Below are 16633 nucleotides of genomic sequence, written 5' to 3'. Positions count from 1 at the left end.
CAGACCTTTGTTCTGCCTTTTATATAGTCACCTTTGAAGCCAGTCGGTCAGAGCTAAGGATTATGTTAAATAAATTGGAACAAACTGTCCACTGATGTCTTTGCATATGGATGAGTGTACTGCAACTTTCCCCATGTTCTCATCTTTTTTGTGTGCTATGAAAGTGGTGAACAAAATAAAAATACCAGCATAACTTGCAGAAGAAGTTACATGCAGACTGATTAGTCCATAAAAGGTCATATGAAAGCCAGATTAGAAGCTTTTATAATTCTAAACATGAATGAATGCACAATTGAGTGTTTCACTGCACAACATACACACTTGAATGTAATTTCAATGTGGAGTTGAATAGAGAACTGCTTATATATGGCATCCATTGTAATCACATGTGTGTGTGTGTGTGTGTGTGTGTGTGTGTGTGTGAGGCCCTTCTGGGAATAGGGGGAAGTATTATAGGTAGCTCCTTTCCCCAATGTACAGACAAATGCGTGTGCTGGGTATGTCAGCTCATACAAAATGACTGCAAGGTCTTAGCTTATATTTGGGGTGTGAAGGAAAAGAGATCTAATCACATTTCGATTGGGAAGGAGCCTTAGCTGTCATCTGTTCTTCATTTTATAGATGGAAAATAGATATTCACAGAGATCAAAAAGTTTGCCCAAGGTTATATTACTTTATGATCCTAAGTCTCAGAGCTCTGAGTTTGTGGAGATGGATATCACTGTTGATGCCTTTCTAAGAAACTGTATTGTCTCTCTGCTCATTCAGGGACCTCAGAGTATTTCCTAAGTTATTTATCTTTTGTATTTTGAATACTTAGAAAATTAGGTTGTTGATGGGTTTGAAGCTAGAATTTTTTCTTTGAATATTCTTTAGCATGGCGTCCACAGTTGGTTTTTCTTTTTTTTTTTTAAGATTTTATTTATTTATCTTTAGAGGGGAAGGGAAGGAGAGAGAAGGAGAGAAATATCAATGTATGGTTGCTTCTCGTGAGTCCCCTGCTGGGAACTGGCCTGCAACCCAGGCATGTGCCCTGACTGGGAATCGAATCGCAATTGTGTGGTTCACAGGCCGCGCTCAATCCACTGAGCTACACCAGCCTGGGCCACAGTTGGTTTTTCTTTTCCTGAGAAGACATCATAGAAAACCAAAACTTTGTCTAAATTGGAGTTTTATTATTTTCTTATATTGCAAAATAAGTAATTTTTTTGAAAAGCCTTTGTGTAAAACATTTTTGAAAATCCAAAGCAGTTTCAGTTTCACCTTGTAAGTGTTGACTTAAAGTTAATTGTGCCTAACTTCTACTCTAAAGACTGGATCTTATTTGTCTTCCTATTCCCTGCAGTTCCTAGCACAGAGCAAAATGTTTATAGAAAGCCCACTTGGAGGGCAGTTTATCTGAAATCTCTCTCTCTATTTTCCTACTCAAATCCTTAGTAGGACACATCTTCTGTGTCCCTGGCTTTTCTCTTCAAGGTCATTGTGCACCAAGGATCAAAGGAAACCTGAAGAAGAAGAATTTGCACATTTGAAATACAAATTTCTTCCTGATGAAAAATTAGATCACTGGGCCAGGGCCTGATTTTGACTCTTGTTTGTTGAAGTCTTACCACATGGCAGGTGCATGTTCTCTGAGCACAGTGATGAGTTGGTGTGACCCACTACCTGCAAGGACCTAAACCCTAATAGATGAGACGGGAGTGTGTGGAGGTGTGTGGTGAGAGTATTAGACATACATGTGCCCCTGATGTTTGTCATGGTGACATACGGAAGGATGTGAGCACCGTGCATGGTATAAGTTCAATCACAAAGCAATTAGTGGTTTTAAAATTAAATTTTATGTTTTAAATAGCTAATACTTGCCCATAGAATAAAATGTAAAAGGTTATATTGTAAAGCAAAGCCGCATAGCTCTTACTCAGATGTCACTAGTTTTTCTGCTGTTATCCTTTACTTTTCCAGGATCCTATCCAGAAATGTCACAGTGCATTTAGTATGTATGCGTGTTGAAATTTAATTTTACACAAATGGTAACATACTGTACCATGCTTTCATTCCCCTTCATTCTAGCTTATGGCTGTACTTTATTATCCAATTTCTTAATGATGGATTTTGAGTTGTTTCAAATCTTTTGATATTATAGTATTAACCACACTATAGTAGCTATCCTTGAACTTGCAAGTGTGCTGGTTCATAGAGAGGAATTTCTGGGTTAAAGAATATATATTGAATATCTTCCTATCTTTGATAAGTATTGCTAAAGTGCCGTTCATAGACATTGTGCACATTTACATTCCCACCAGCACTGTACGCCTCTCTGCTCTCCCTTTGCAATAGTGTCATCAGACCTTGTGGTTCTTGCCAGTTTCGTGCCTGGAAAAAGGAGTGTTGCTGGTGTCTTCCCAGGCACCCCACTGTCCCAGTGAGGCTCAGCACACTGTCGCACGTTGACGGGCAGCTCTTCTTGCTGCAAATTGACCCCTGTGACTGTTTCCTCGTTTGTCCAGTGAGATAAGCTCTTTCAATAAGAAGTTGGCACTTTGCGATGGGAGTTGCTGATTTTTTCCACTGGATTTATATTTTGTTATTAATGGTAAATTTTGCCGTATATAATTTTATTATTTTTGTATAATCAAGTTTATTAGTCTTTTACTTTATGTGTTTTGGATTTATGTGCTACTTAGTTAGAATAGTCTTATGCTCTCCAAGAGTATGAAAAATGTCTCCTGTTTTGTTCAATATTTTTGTGGTTTCTTATTTTAATTTTTAAAGTTTTTATCAGTTTCCAATTTTTTGGTGTGAATTGGTATCCTAGTCTCTTTTCCATGTGGCTGCATAATTGTGCTTATACCATTTATCAAGTCATTTATCTTTTCTGCCCCCCCCCCATTTTAAGTGTTGTGGTTTTTCCTTCAGCCCTGTATCTCCAAATTATTTTTAGAATGTTTAGTTTATCCTTTGACTTGATGGTCTGTTCATGAACCAGTTTCACCCTTTTTAAATTACTATGTATTATAACACATTTTACTACCTTGCATGTATTTAGGCTACTCTCCTTCATTGGTCTTCTCTTTCATAATTTCTCACATTATTCTCACCCATTTTTTCTCCCTTTATGAACGTGAGACTTAGGTCCTGAATTTCCAAAGAATATCCTGTTAATCTTATGGGGATTATGATAAACTTATATTACCTTGTATTTTTTGAAAGCATCAATCCTCTAGCAATTTGTTTGGTATAGCTCAAATATTTCTTATATGCTGCTTTTTAAAAAAGTTTATTTAAAAAAGATTCACTACTGATAATATAAATGACAGTTGTTACATATAATCTAACCTTCCCTAGCACAATCTGTTTTCATATATTTCCTTCTATTTTCCCTATACTTTGGTGATGCTGAGTCATGTTTGAGAGTCTTTATTTTATTACTTCATATTCTATAATTAGCACAGTGCCATCCGTACAGAAAGTAAAGGTTTAAAAAAACTCCTTCAGTCTGCTGTGCCATCCTTACTGGAAAGTAATTTGGGAGTACCTGTCAAAATTTAACATGGACACACGCATACACCGTCACCGTACAGTACAGGTGCATTACCTGGCATCTACCCTCATGAAAATGTGCATCTTATCAGTGAGGCCTGGGCTCCGTGGGCAGCGGCAGGTACCGCTGTGTGCAGCACCTACTGTCAGCCTTCCCTTTCATCTCCTTTCCTCTGAGCCATTGAATTCTGTTGAAGATGTGAAATCTCGTAGAAGTGGGTGATAGCCCATGCTGAGGCATGTTTAATTTGATTTTCCACCTTACCTTTCAGTTAAAAACAAAAACAAAAATGAAACTCTTCATCATGGTAATCCTTAGAAGAAACATGTTAGAATCAGCTAAATATTTTTTTCTTTCAAACTTCTTAAATCATCACCTTCATCTTCTCTCATTTCTGATCATTCCCCTTCTCTGCTGAAAATCACCATCATTAGCCAGCGTTCCTGATTGCAGTAGCCTTGATGAGTGTGTCGGGGACAGAAATACTCTCAGTCCTCTGTTGTTCTCCTCCTGTTCTCGCCCCTGCTCAGTCAGCGTGATGAATCCTGTTCTTCACAGAGATTAGATCAACGCCACCCACTGTAGCCCTTATATTTCTCTTCATTCATTTTGGGCATTGTACAGCTTCTTCCTTTCTGTCTGGGATCTCAACTCCAGACCCCGTATCTATGAAATCTTTATTTCTACTCCAGGGATTCCTTATTAAGCAAACGTGTGTGTGTGTGTGTTCGTACTTTGGTGGGGGGAACATAATTGCTTTCATGTCATATAGACTTGAACCAAGGTTGCATCAGAACAGAAAATTGTTCTGGGCAGAGTCCTAGAAAAAAAGGCTCCCTCACTGTCTTAGCATGAGGTTGCTGAGGAATGGAGAGAGGAGAGAACCATATGGTAACCTGGGAATTAAGGGAAGCAGGGAGGTGGAATTGGAATGTTTAAGAAACTAAGCAGCTATTGGATCGGTGCCTGGGGCTTGGGTCATTCTCTCATGTGCTGCTTTCTGCAGCGTGCATGCCTCCCTTCTGGACCAGTTGGAAATCCGTGGGCTGGTTACTATGGGAATTGATGGGTGCTGCTGGCAGTGGGAGAAGGAAAGTTCTTGGAATTGATTCAAAAATCGTAGGAGAGCAGAGTTTTTTTCCCTCCCTCTGGCTTCCTTGCTTACTGTTCTTTGACTTGATTAACTAACTTGATTTTAGCCTGGCGAGAGCATTTCTAATAGCTCGCTTCTGGTGTCCCAAGGAGAGGTGGGGCGGGCAGACTTCACAGAGCAGAGGGCAACACAAAGGATTGCTAGCTTGCTCGATGAATTTCTGTTTTTAGCGATTGGCTCCTCAGGCTTTGGTGAACTCAGAATTAAATTCAAGCTCCTGGTTCTTTTTATACTGTCAAGGAATGGGCTGTAGACAAGGAGAGGGAAGACTCAATATTTAATTCTGGAATCACAGCCTTTCCCTTTTCTTCACTGCCACCACCCCTCATAAAATCGGGAATCCGGGAGCGGCACTCAGCTTTGGTTAGAGGTTTGCAGATCCTGAAATGTTGGAGATAGAAAACAGATGTCATTTATTTATTTATTTGATTGATTGGTACTTTTTTTTAGAGAGAAAGTGGGGGAGAGAAACATTGGTCTGTTGTTCTACTTATTCATGCATTCATTGTTTGATTACTGTCTGTGCCCTGACTGGGGATCAAACCCTCAACCTTGGCATCTGGGCACAACGCTCTAACTAGCTGAACGGTTACCCAGCCAGGGCTGAAAACAGGTATTTTAATGAGGTGATTCTCACATTGGGAAATGGTGAGTTCAAAATATATTTTGTCAGTCAACCTTCATTCATTTGGTTAATCAATGACTTTGAAAAGCCCTGCCATAAAAAATAAAAAAAGTACAAAGCCCTAGCATAGTACATGCTAGTTTATTTTTATAACTACTCATGAATATGGAATGTAAAGCACTGATTTATTTTTCTAAGAAAAGTATTTGTCTTGAGAAGGGGAGACTATTAAAGTACCATGGACATTATAAAGTTTGACAGGACAGAAAATTTCCCGCCTGACATTTTTGGTTTCAGTTCACTGTTTTCTGTTGTTTCTGCTTCTTTTACCACTAATGAAAACCTCGTTCGGGGGAAACTTCTCCGTTTAATTTTTGAGTGATTTGGTTGGATTCCTTTCTTGGATGTGAGACGCCTGTCTAGACCTGCTGAAACCCCGACGTGGGGTCTGAGAGGTGGTGAGTCACTGGGCAGAGCAGTGGTGCGGTGTTCTTGCACCTCATGATCTGGGTGAGCCCTTTCTACAACTTCAGCACTCCTGCTTAATTCATTCCGTTCTAGTTCTGGGGTGGGGAGGAGGGACTGGAAAGGAAGGCCACTGCCCCCTGAACTCGCCTGCCTCCAGCTTCTGCTCAAGGAGGTGGCGTGATGAAAACAAAGCGCAGGGGAGGGTGTGGTCCTCTGTGCTGGAGATGAGTTGATGCAGTGTGGTGGTGGCTGGCTCCAAGGTCAAGTGCTTTGGTAAAGGTGGCTGATGTGATTTACTTTTCATAATGAATTTGTATTTTGTCTTTAGCTGTATATTGGAATGAAATTGAAATTGTATAAGCCTTCAGAGTTATGTCAGCTTGGTGAGTTCATGGCTGTGAGAAGACTGGAAACATGGTGTTATTCTCATGATTCTATTTGATTAGTGATAATTCTGTGACTTATTTTATATACACAGCCACAGATGGAGGTTATTTATGGGTCTTTTTCAGATGCAAAGTCTTGCGTGGGGAGTCTTTCTCATGAGGCATAAGGCTGGCCAAAGCATTTAGATGCGACTCCTTCATGGCCTTCTCTGGGCTGGCTTCCCTAGTCCTAAAAAAGGGAACTCCAGCCAGGCCTCTGGTGGCTGCCGTCCTTGTGTTATTGCCCAGAAGTTCCCAAAGGGTTCTAATTGAACCTTTAGCCATCTAGATTATTTGTAAAAATATGTCCATCGTACTGCTATTTGGAGAGGATTATACTTTTATACTTCTTAATGTTTCTCATTTATTGATATCAATGTAAAGAGAATATTAAACTAGTTAGGACTGATTATAAAGCATAGTTTTCCTTTTCTTTTTTTTTAAGGTTTTCTTCTTTCTTTGTTTTTAGAGGGAGGGTAAGGGAGAGAGAAAGAGAAACATCAATGTGTACTTGCTTCTCGAGTGCCCCCCACTCGGAACCTGGCCTGCAACCCAGGCAGGTGCCCCGACTGGAAATCCAGCCAGTGACCCTTTGCTTTGCAGGTCCACACTCCGTCCACCGAGCTGCACCAGCCAGGGCTGAAGCATGGTTTTTCATTGGGCCTAGAGGTGGTGACGCAGGAGGATACAGTCTGTAAGATTCCTGCGCTCAGGTACCAAGTTGGTCTTGTTTTTCATTGTCTGCTTTCAGTGTGTGGGACACAGTGGGTCCTAAGTAAATGCTTATTGAGTGAACGGGTGATTGTTGTTGTGGAGTAGTTATTGCAGTTGATGGAAAAACTGGTGAGGTTTTTAATTAAGTCTCCTTTTCCCTGGCTCTATAGGTTTTGTTAGTGATAAAGTTTTTTTTCTTTTAAGATTTCATTTATTTATCTTTAGAGAGGAAGGGAAGGAGAGAAGGAGAGAAATATCAATGTGTGGTTGCCTTTCATGAGTCTCCTGCTGGGAACTGGCCTGCAACCCAGGCATGTGCCCTGACTGGGAATCGAACCACAATTGTGTGGTTCACAGGCCCGCACTCAACCCACTGAGCTGCACCAGCCAGGGCAAGATAAAGGTTTTTTAAACACTTTTTTGATAGGTTGCTTCAAAATGTTAATGACACTATAAAATTCTTTTTACATAATATAACCAAATAGAACAGAAGTAACTAAAAATATAAAATCTTGTAGGCTAATTTAAAAACTGTAGAACAGTATTACATCTTTTTTCATTCTTTTTAGAAAGGGTCGCATTGAGATGTCTGCCTTCTGGCCAAGATTTCAATTACTTGACTCAAAGCCCAGTGTTTAGATGGAAGTACAAGAAAGTTTGCCCAAGCAGGAACAGTAATGAGGTTTATTTTGCTCCTAGCAAATTGGAATTTATTTTTGTAATTCTAATAATTAATTATGAAAAATGTTATTTTGTTGACATTTAATAGAAGGTTAATGTGTGCTAATATTAAAATTTTGTTTTTCTGATAAAGCGATATGAAATATAAAGAAAAGGTGATTATTTGAAGATTCGGTCATCCTAGTAGAACCTTACGTTTCTTCAGTGTAATGTCGCATTGTCATATGACATGTTGCACTGGAGGCGGTTATTGGAGTACCCTTCAGTCACTTCTGGACACCATTCATGTGGGAGCCAGGGTGCAGTGGTAGGAGGGGAGATAAATTTTATGCTTATAGCTTTTTTAAAAAAAGATTTTATTTATTTATCTTTAGAGGGGAAGGGAAGGAGAGGAGGAGAGAAATATCAATGTATGGTTGCCTCTCGTGAGTCCCCTGCTGGGAACCGGCCCGCAACCCAGGCATGTGCCCTGACTGGGAATTGAACCGCGATCGTGTGGTTCGCGGGCCCACGCTCAATCCACTGAGCTACACCAGCCAGGGCTGCGTATAGCTTTTGAGTTAAAAAATGCTAAGATTTTATTTTTATACCATAAGAAATTTCAGTGTCATTCTGTCTCGGAAAATATTTAGCATTTTATTATATCCTGTTATAACTTTGCAGCCCAGTATCTAGAGTGAAGGCGGTGGTTGATTCTCTGTATTAAGACTTTAGTGGAACTCTGTATACTGTCTGTTGTTTTTAATACTTTTATGAGGAAATAATCTTTTGGACCAATCAATATATCAATTTTGAAAACTGGTCACATTTCATTATTGATAAAGAGCTTTACCTTTTTATACTTGTTGTACTTCCTCCTAATCCTTCTGATGGGATTTGAATGAGTAAAAGTTCAAATGGAAGGCACTTGTGAAATTGAAGATTTTAATATGTTGAAGATGATTTATACAATAGAACCCTTGGAAAACCAACAAATACACTTGCAGGAGCCCTTTCTTGAGACACTCTGTCATGATTAAAGAATTTTCTCGATGTTTACAGTCTTGCTATGCTAAGTAGGTTAAGCAGAATAGTTTCTACTATGTGGAATTTATTGTTTGTTTATTTTTATACTCTCCCGAGGAGATACTTTTATTACTTTGATAGAGAGAAAGAGGGAGAAGGAGAGAGAGAAAGAGAAACATCGATATGAGAGAGAAACATCAATCCGCTGCCTCCCGCACATGCACTGATCAGGGATGGAACCTGAACCTAGGTGTGTGCCCGGCCTGGGCATCAAACCTTTTGGTGTACAGGCTGATGCTCCAACCAGCTGAGCCACCCGACCAGGGCTCTACTGTAAGAATGTAGATTTGTGAGACCAAACATAATATCTACACAAGTATGTACATATCTGTGGCATGTATGTATATCTGTACGCATAGTTACAGTGGCCTTTCCTCAGAAAGGAAGTCAGTAGGATGACTTCCATACAGTGGTGCCAGGCTCACCCAGTGGAGACCCAAACGCATCCTCCTGGGGCTGAAAGCACTTGTACCGAGACCCCTCGGCACAAGCTCTGTGGAGCCCATCCTGTGGTGCCTGTGTCAGTGGGAGGCAGGAGAAGACCTAGACCCCTAGTGGATAAAATAACATGAAATCCAGACAGTCTTGGATATGTTTTTCTTTGCTTATCAGTTTCTGTCCTGGCAATCCTATTATCGTCATCAAAACAAAGCAGAACGAGACACTTGTAAAGGTTAGATGTCCATGGTGTTCGAACATTGCTTTTGGTGGGTGTTTAGACACTCCAAACCCAGGGCTCTAGTTTCTGTATGTGTTTAGCAGGTGTGTTAGAGACAGCCAGACAATTCATGTTCCTGAAAGTAATATCCGTGGCCATCTCTTAGGTGCCCAGAGCCTTTGCAAATAGTGTGGAGCTACAGCCGTTCCCAGTCCTCTGGGACACAAAGAATGAATTTATTTACTTCAATGGGACCAGTGTAAAATTCTCAATCAAATTAGCATTCATTGTCAAGAAAATGGAAGTATGCCACTCTGTACTTTTCCTGGGGGTTATAGGAGAATGTTTTCAGATCAGAGGCACTCCAGAAGACAGAAGACAGAGGCTAAAAAAAAATCCCCCGACTGTGCTGATTTGTGGTTGTTAGAACAGGGAATGAATGGGCATCCGACTTTTCAATGCCTTACACTATTTCCCATCTACAGTTCCCAGGTTTTATTTCTTTTGCTCATCCTAGAAGATCAGGAGATGGGAGTTGTTTTTTTGCAAATAGTTTGTGTCCTGAGCAGGACTGTGAGAAACAAGACTGACCTCTTTTCCTTTGGTTCCTGGGGAGTGGTATTGACATTAGGCACCGCTGGGCCAGGCCCTGGAGGGGCGTGCTGCTCACGCCTTTGTTTGCACAGAGAGGACTGCAAGCTTGGACTCTTTGGACTTTATCCCCCCACACTGTTGAGGGCAGTTTTTATATCATGTGAAGTAATTGCAAGTGGTGCTTGGAGCTTCGGGAGAGTTTAAAGACGCTGATTATGTGGTCCTTGCCAGTAAAGTCTGGAAGGGGGAGCTGGCTTCTGGCGCTTGTTCTGTGCCCGTAAGAACCAGCTCCTAAATGTGGGGGGGAGCACCTTCACCCCAGGACTGATTGGTGCCCAGAGTTAAAAAGCTGAGCAAAAGCTAGCAGATGCCAAGTTTAAGTATGAAATGTTTGTGAAAATGAACTTTAAAACTGGGCTTACATTCTGTTTGGGGAGAGGAAACTTTTTCATGTGAAATAATTGCAATTTTAGTGGAAGACAGCATATAATCTAATTGCTTCATTGGCAGTTTGTACTTATCCAAGATTAGAAAGAAAATCCATTTAGGAAGCTGAAACCATGACTGGAAATTTTGACTCTGTCTGAACAGGGGGAGAAGAGGTAAATTGGAGAAACTCTTCTTCAGAAAGGGTGACCTCTTTCACATTCCCTGACGTGTTGAGTATTCTCAGTTGTCTGGGGCTTTGATGGGAGTCTGGGATTAGAATCAAGGTGCATTGTCCCCCATTTGGAGAAAATACATATTGATGTGTGTCTCCCCTACGTATTAAGCAAGATAAGCTGTTTTCCTTTATCCCTAGTCCTGAGATGAGAGAAGTTATGAGCCAGAGCTGAAGCTAAATCCTACACACCTACCCTGACCACTACAGAATCCCAGGGAAGTCCTTTCCTGGGGATTTTCTCTGAAACACAATATGATTTCAGCATGGCAGAGTCTGTCTGCAGAATCTGTCTGTTCTCAGTGGTAAATGGAGCACAGTCTGGCGGTCTCTCTGATTGGTTGTACTGGTGGTTAACCGTTTCAATGCACGTGCTCTGTGTGGAGATATGCATTTGGTATTAATATTTTTAAAAATATTTTATTTATTTATTTTCAAAGAGAGGGGAAGGGAAGGAGAGAGGGAGAGAAATATCAATGTGTGGTTGTCTTTCATGTGTCCCCCACTGGGAACTGGCCTGCAACCCAGGCATGTGCCCTGACTGGGAATCAAATCTCGATCCTTTGCTTCACAGGCCCGCGCTCAATCCACTGAGCTACAGCAGCCAGGGCGCATTTGGTATTAATATTGCTCAGCATACTTATTTCTTAACTGTGTAATGCTCTGATGAGGCTAAAAGTCTTATTGATTCTAACAGTTGGACAACAAATATTTCTTACCCAGTTGCTATTGCAAAGGACATTTCCCTCTTGGATATTGTTGTAGTCATACCAAGCAAAAATAAATAATATAGATATTAGGTAATTTAACAGAATTTTCAATTAAAATCAAATAGTTTTTCATGCCTTTCTGTTTATTTTAAAGGATTTCTTTTTGCTGACTAGGTAATAGATGCTAATTTTAGCTAATTTGGAAAATAGAAAGGGACAGAAAAGAAATTCTTATCCTTCTAATGTTAATATTGTCTCAATTAAAACATGAAAACTATATTTGAAAGCACATGGCCAGTTGATGTGCTGAGTAGATCCTGTGGCTAAAGAGGGTTGGCATCTAATCAGAGGATGTCACAGGACAGGCGTTGTCTGCTTGACGTCTGTGATCTCACCGCGCTGACCACAAGGAGGAAATAGTGCCAGGAGCTGTTGTGTGCATGCGTTTGAAGTTGTAGAAGCCTGAATCGGACCCTTTACCTTCTCTTAACTTCTACATTAGCATTGTAGTGAAAGGAAACTTTCTAAGACATAAGAAATAAAGAGTAAAGCTTAGACATTACTTTATTCGAAAGTCCCTCAGTTCAGTCAGGTTTCTCAGTACTTTGGGGTTGCCTTTAACGTGCGACCTCAAATGCTTGCCCCTACATTCTGATTGCTTTGCCAGTGGAAAGCTCCAGGTGTGACATTGCGTCATTAGGTAGTGGAGAGTTCACCATGTAGTTACTTTTTGTCTAGCAATTCTGGGATTTTGGAAAGGCATATACTTTTGATATTTGTGTGTGTGTGTGAGTGACATCAGAACATTCATGTATTGTCCACAGTTATGTGACTTAGGGCTCACTGTGAAAGTTTATTGTTTTCCACAGTTTACGAGGTCCTCTGGTCAAAGACAATGTATGCCATTAGCTTTGTGTTTTGTGGCTAAAGATGTATTCTTGTGGCCTCCAGGACCAGCCCTGTGAGGTAGAGGATGGAGCAGCTGCTGTCATCCCATTTTACAGATAAGGAGACTGAGGAAGCTTGTCTGATGCCCTTTGGCTCTTACGGGGCAGCTGCCATTCTCCTCTCCCCTTTCTTTCCCTCAGCCGTCTTTCTAGTAGTGAAAACACCATCCACACCAGTGACTGTAGTAATAACAGGAGCTGAGCTCTGCTGATCAATCGCCATGTCCAGTGTTCTAAGTGCTTTGCATGTGTCAGAGCACTTGGATCTCAATCTCAATCTTATAGAATGGGTGTTGTGCTCTTTTTAGAAACTGAGGCGCTTTTAACACTTGTGTCAGAGGGTAATTGAGAATCATAAATGAAAATATGTAAACTCTAAGCAGGTCCTGAGCTCTCAGTAAATGATAGTAGTTACGATGATTATAGCATGTGTACAGTTACACTTTCTGCTTATATATCATCATCTTCATTGGCTGTTGAGCTCATTGTCCATGGTTGGTACTGTTTGACTGTTACTGCTGAGTGATCCACTGAGTGTATGTGCAGCTGTATTCTGGGTCTCAGGGTCTGATTTCAGTTATGCTCTCCAGCATCTGGTTAATCACCTGGTCAATCAAGTTGTCATGTTTAATCTGTACAGACTGGTGCTATATTGAACCCATAGAGGCCTATAGTCTGGCCACCCATCCTCCTGCCTGGGACACTTTCTACAGGTTGAGTTCTGAGGCATGAACGCACTTAACTCGACCTTTGGCTGACTCCAGCTGCTGGAAGTCTGTACTCCAAAGCAGCAGTTCCAGCCTTCTCAGCAGCAGGGACTGGCTTTGTGGAAGACAGTTTTTCCACAGACTCGGGGGAATTGGGGGCCTGGGAGGTGGAGGGTGGGGATGGTTTCTGGGTGAGTCAATTGCATTACATTCAAGCTCACCTCCTGCTGTGCAGCCTGGTTCCTAATAGGCCCTAACCTCACTCAGCCCAGAGGTCGGGGACCCCTGCTGTAAAGATCTTCTGACATCAAAAACAAGTATAACATAAATTTTCAAGTTGAGATGAAGAGAATGTTATGAAATGGGCTGAAAAGAAATTTGGGAAAGCTGAAAATATTTTTGCATTAGGATGTTCTGTTTCCCTTGAACTGTAGCCAAGAAACTCTTCATAAAAAAACCACAAAAAAGTGACAACAGTGTAAGTATAGCTGTTTGGTCTCTTAGTTTTCTCCCTTTTGAAGTTGGGGTGGGAGAATAAGGCCCTCACTCTTACTCTCAGGGCATGTTTCCCCTTGGAGCCAGTCTGTGTCTTCCAAGGTCAGAGAGGTCCTGATGGCGTCACCACTGTGCGTGATCTCCGCGGGGATGGGAGTCAAAGGCGCATCAGAGGGCTGCTGCCATTTTTGGTCCTGGGGTTTTGGTCTTCTTTGCTGTATCCAGTACGAAGGCTCTGTTTTTAATAACCGTTAACAAACATGACACTACCTTGAAGAAAGATACTAATTTTGGATACTAATTTTGGTTTCCCTCCTGTAGCTCAGGGGGGATGGCTTGATTGGCCAGGAAAGTGAACTCCACTCGGCTTTTGTTTTTTTCTCTGAACCAGTGATGTGAGTTCTCTTGGAAAGGGTAGTTGAGATGATGGGTAAAATTAATCCTCTTTTTCTGGGAGCTGAGGTATCCTTCATAGGATATAACTAATGCTAGACCCGAGGGTCCACTTCTGGCACAGGGGAGTCTCTAGGTGCCTATTTTCCTTGTTGTTCAGATATAGAGCACCTGGAAGTTACGCGATTTTGATAGAAAACCATGAAATTTCAATATGTTTAATTCGATCTTAGGAACTAAGACTGTCTTTACTAGCAAAGAATGATCACTTAAGTTGGCATATGTATTACAAAATCCCAACTACTGGCTCAGGGTTGGATGGAGGTGGGGAACTGCCCCAGTGAAGCATGATTTTTTCGGTGGGGGGAGTTGGTGAGGGGGGAAGGGTGGGGGTGCGGGGGATGTGCCGGTTTCCTGCTGTTGTTCTTGCCCTATTTGTTCCCCTGTGTGTGCTTTGTTGGTGTTTGACAGCGGAGACCCTGTGGCAGGAGCCAGAGGTTGATGAAAGTTCCCCAGGAGAAAAACCTTCACATTGAGAAAACTTTCTCCTACCAATTTAATTTGTTTTGTGAGTAGGGAAGAAGATCTCTATTATCTTATTTTTTTTACAGGGTTTAAAGAGGGTTGGTATATGTATATTGTAAATAATCCAAGCAATAATAGAAACCTTAAAGTAAAAATTACCCAACTCTTAACACAGAGATGTGTTTAATATTTTTCTAAAAAATTCTTATGTAATTTTTGTACATATAAAAAATGCATATCTACACATACAATTTTTTTAAAGATTTTATTTATTTATCTTTAGAGGGGAAGGGAAGGAGAGAAGGAGAGAAATATCAATGTATGGTTGCTTCTCGTGAGTCCCCTGCTGGGAACTGGCCTGCAACCCAGGCATGTGCCCTGACTGGGAATCGAACTGCGATCGTGTGGTTCGCAGGCCCACGCTCAATCCACTGAGCTACACCAGCCAGGGCTTACACATACAATTTTTTATTTGGTTTTATACTCTGTCGTATTTGTTGTGAGGCCTTATTGATTTTTAATGACTCCTGCACTGATGTTATAGATTTAATTTATTGATATTTCTCTGGATGTCTGTTTACAGCTAGAGAGGGTTTTCTCTGGGGCTCTGTACCCATTTATATAAAATGCTCTAAAATCTTAGTAGGAAGATGAGTCTATCAATAAAGCAAAACTTCAGAGAAGTTATTGGTTCTGGGTAGGCAAATTTTTCATGCAGTTAAGTGTTCATCTAACTAATGAACACTAAGATTTTTAAAAATAAAGTCAATGAAAAATTTTCTAGAATGACTCGGACACATTCTCACTGCATACTTTGGCCTAGGAAATATAGCCTAGTGAAACAGAGACATGTACAAATATGTCTGTACCATGGTGTTCATTGCCACGCTGTATTTGAAGGAAGATACTTGAATAAATCATGCAGCAATTTATGACTATATTCAATGCTGATTCAACAATGTAGCCATAAAACTTTTAATTCTAAAATATTTGAAAGAAGGGAAAATAGTCATAGTATATAAAAAAATGCTTATTAGGAATCGTACACAATACTAATTTTATTAAGAAAAACACTCAGCTCTTTCAAATATATGTGTGTATTTTTATCCTTACAGAAATATATTTAGATACATGCATTCCTAACTTCATTTTTTCTCTTGTTCAAAAAGTGTAGCATCCATATAGAAAAGCACACAGGTCCTAAGTTTTCACCTTTGATAAATTTTACAGACTCAACCCACATGTTTAATTAAAAATTAAAATGTTACTGACAATCCAGAAGCTCCTTCATGTCCTTCCCATTTCACTCTGCCGCCTCCATGGTTGTTAGAAGTAACCGCTGTCCTGACTTACGTCTCCGTGGATTCATTTTGTCTGATTTTGAATGTTACAAAGTGCAGTGATATAATATGTACTCTTTGTTCTGACTTCTTTTGCTCAGTATTTGTGGGTATAACAGGGCTGCCCCACCCCCATATAGTATTCCTTCAGGTAACTATAGTCCAGTTTATTTACTACCAAACATCTCTTTTTTCTCCCAATTTTGGGCCATTATAACTAATGCTGTCATAAACATTCTTATATTTGTTTTTTAGGCACATAACTGTACGTTTCGGTTGTGTATCTGTGCCTGGGAGTGGGATTACTCAGGGTGGATGTGTGTTTGTTCAGTGTTAGTAGGCAATGCAGAAACCCCGTATTAAATTAGTTGGACCAGGTCCCTGTCACTAACAGGGTGCAGGAGTTCCAGTGGCTCCAGGGATGCAGCAAGGCTTACTCTAGGCTATGATTTTAGCCATTCTAGTGGGTAGGGAGTGGTACCCATTGTTGTTTAGACTGCGTTTTCCTAATGACTAGGGAGTATTAGCACTTTGACCCCAACAACTTCCTTTCTGAGGAAATCTTCTGTTATTAAATCCTGTGCTAATTCAACTTTATTTCAATTGTAATGGGAGCTGTTACCTTCCTTTTGGCATCGAGGATGTGTTCTGTGCCAGCTTCTCAAATCAGCAGAGCCAGCATGTACTCTGCACCCTTTGAGCGGGCCACCGTCAGCAGGTACAGTTTGTTATGCATCCAGACTTTGCTGCTCGACGACCCGGTTCAGTATGATTTCCGTGCTGTGTTTGAAATCATGAACTATTTACGGGTAATTATCTGCTTTAGATTGTGACTAATGAAGATGTTAGTCAAAGAATTCAAGTTAGGAAATTCAAAAGGAAGAACTTTCTGGTTTTAGTGCAATAATATTCTCTGGACCAGTATGTCGAG

General features: G+C 40.7%; 1 protein-coding gene across 7 annotated transcripts in view; it reads left to right on the top strand.

Moving 5' to 3' along the window:
- The window catches only part of SIPA1L1 (signal induced proliferation associated 1 like 1), a 328871-nt gene that overhangs the window by 79368 nt on the left and 232870 nt on the right, over window positions 1-16633 (top strand). For 6 of the 7 annotated variants that reach the window (XM_037031572.1, XM_037031571.1, XM_037031577.1 and 3 more), the window contains one exon: window positions 6816-6925. The exons of the other annotated variant lie outside the window; for it this stretch is intronic. The gene's annotated coding sequence lies outside the window, so the exon portion shown is untranslated. The remainder of the gene's footprint in view (window positions 1-6815; window positions 6926-16633) is intronic. 7 annotated transcript variants of the gene reach the window in all.

The sequence above is a fragment of the Sturnira hondurensis genome, unplaced genomic scaffold (genome assembly GCF_014824575.4).
Source record: "Sturnira hondurensis isolate 20B ecotype Veracruz unplaced genomic scaffold, ASM1482457v3 Scaffold0021143, whole genome shotgun sequence".
In the NCBI taxonomy this organism is placed as follows: domain Eukaryota; kingdom Metazoa; phylum Chordata; class Mammalia; order Chiroptera; family Phyllostomidae; genus Sturnira; species Sturnira hondurensis.
This window is presented reverse-complemented; position numbering and strand designations above follow the sequence as displayed.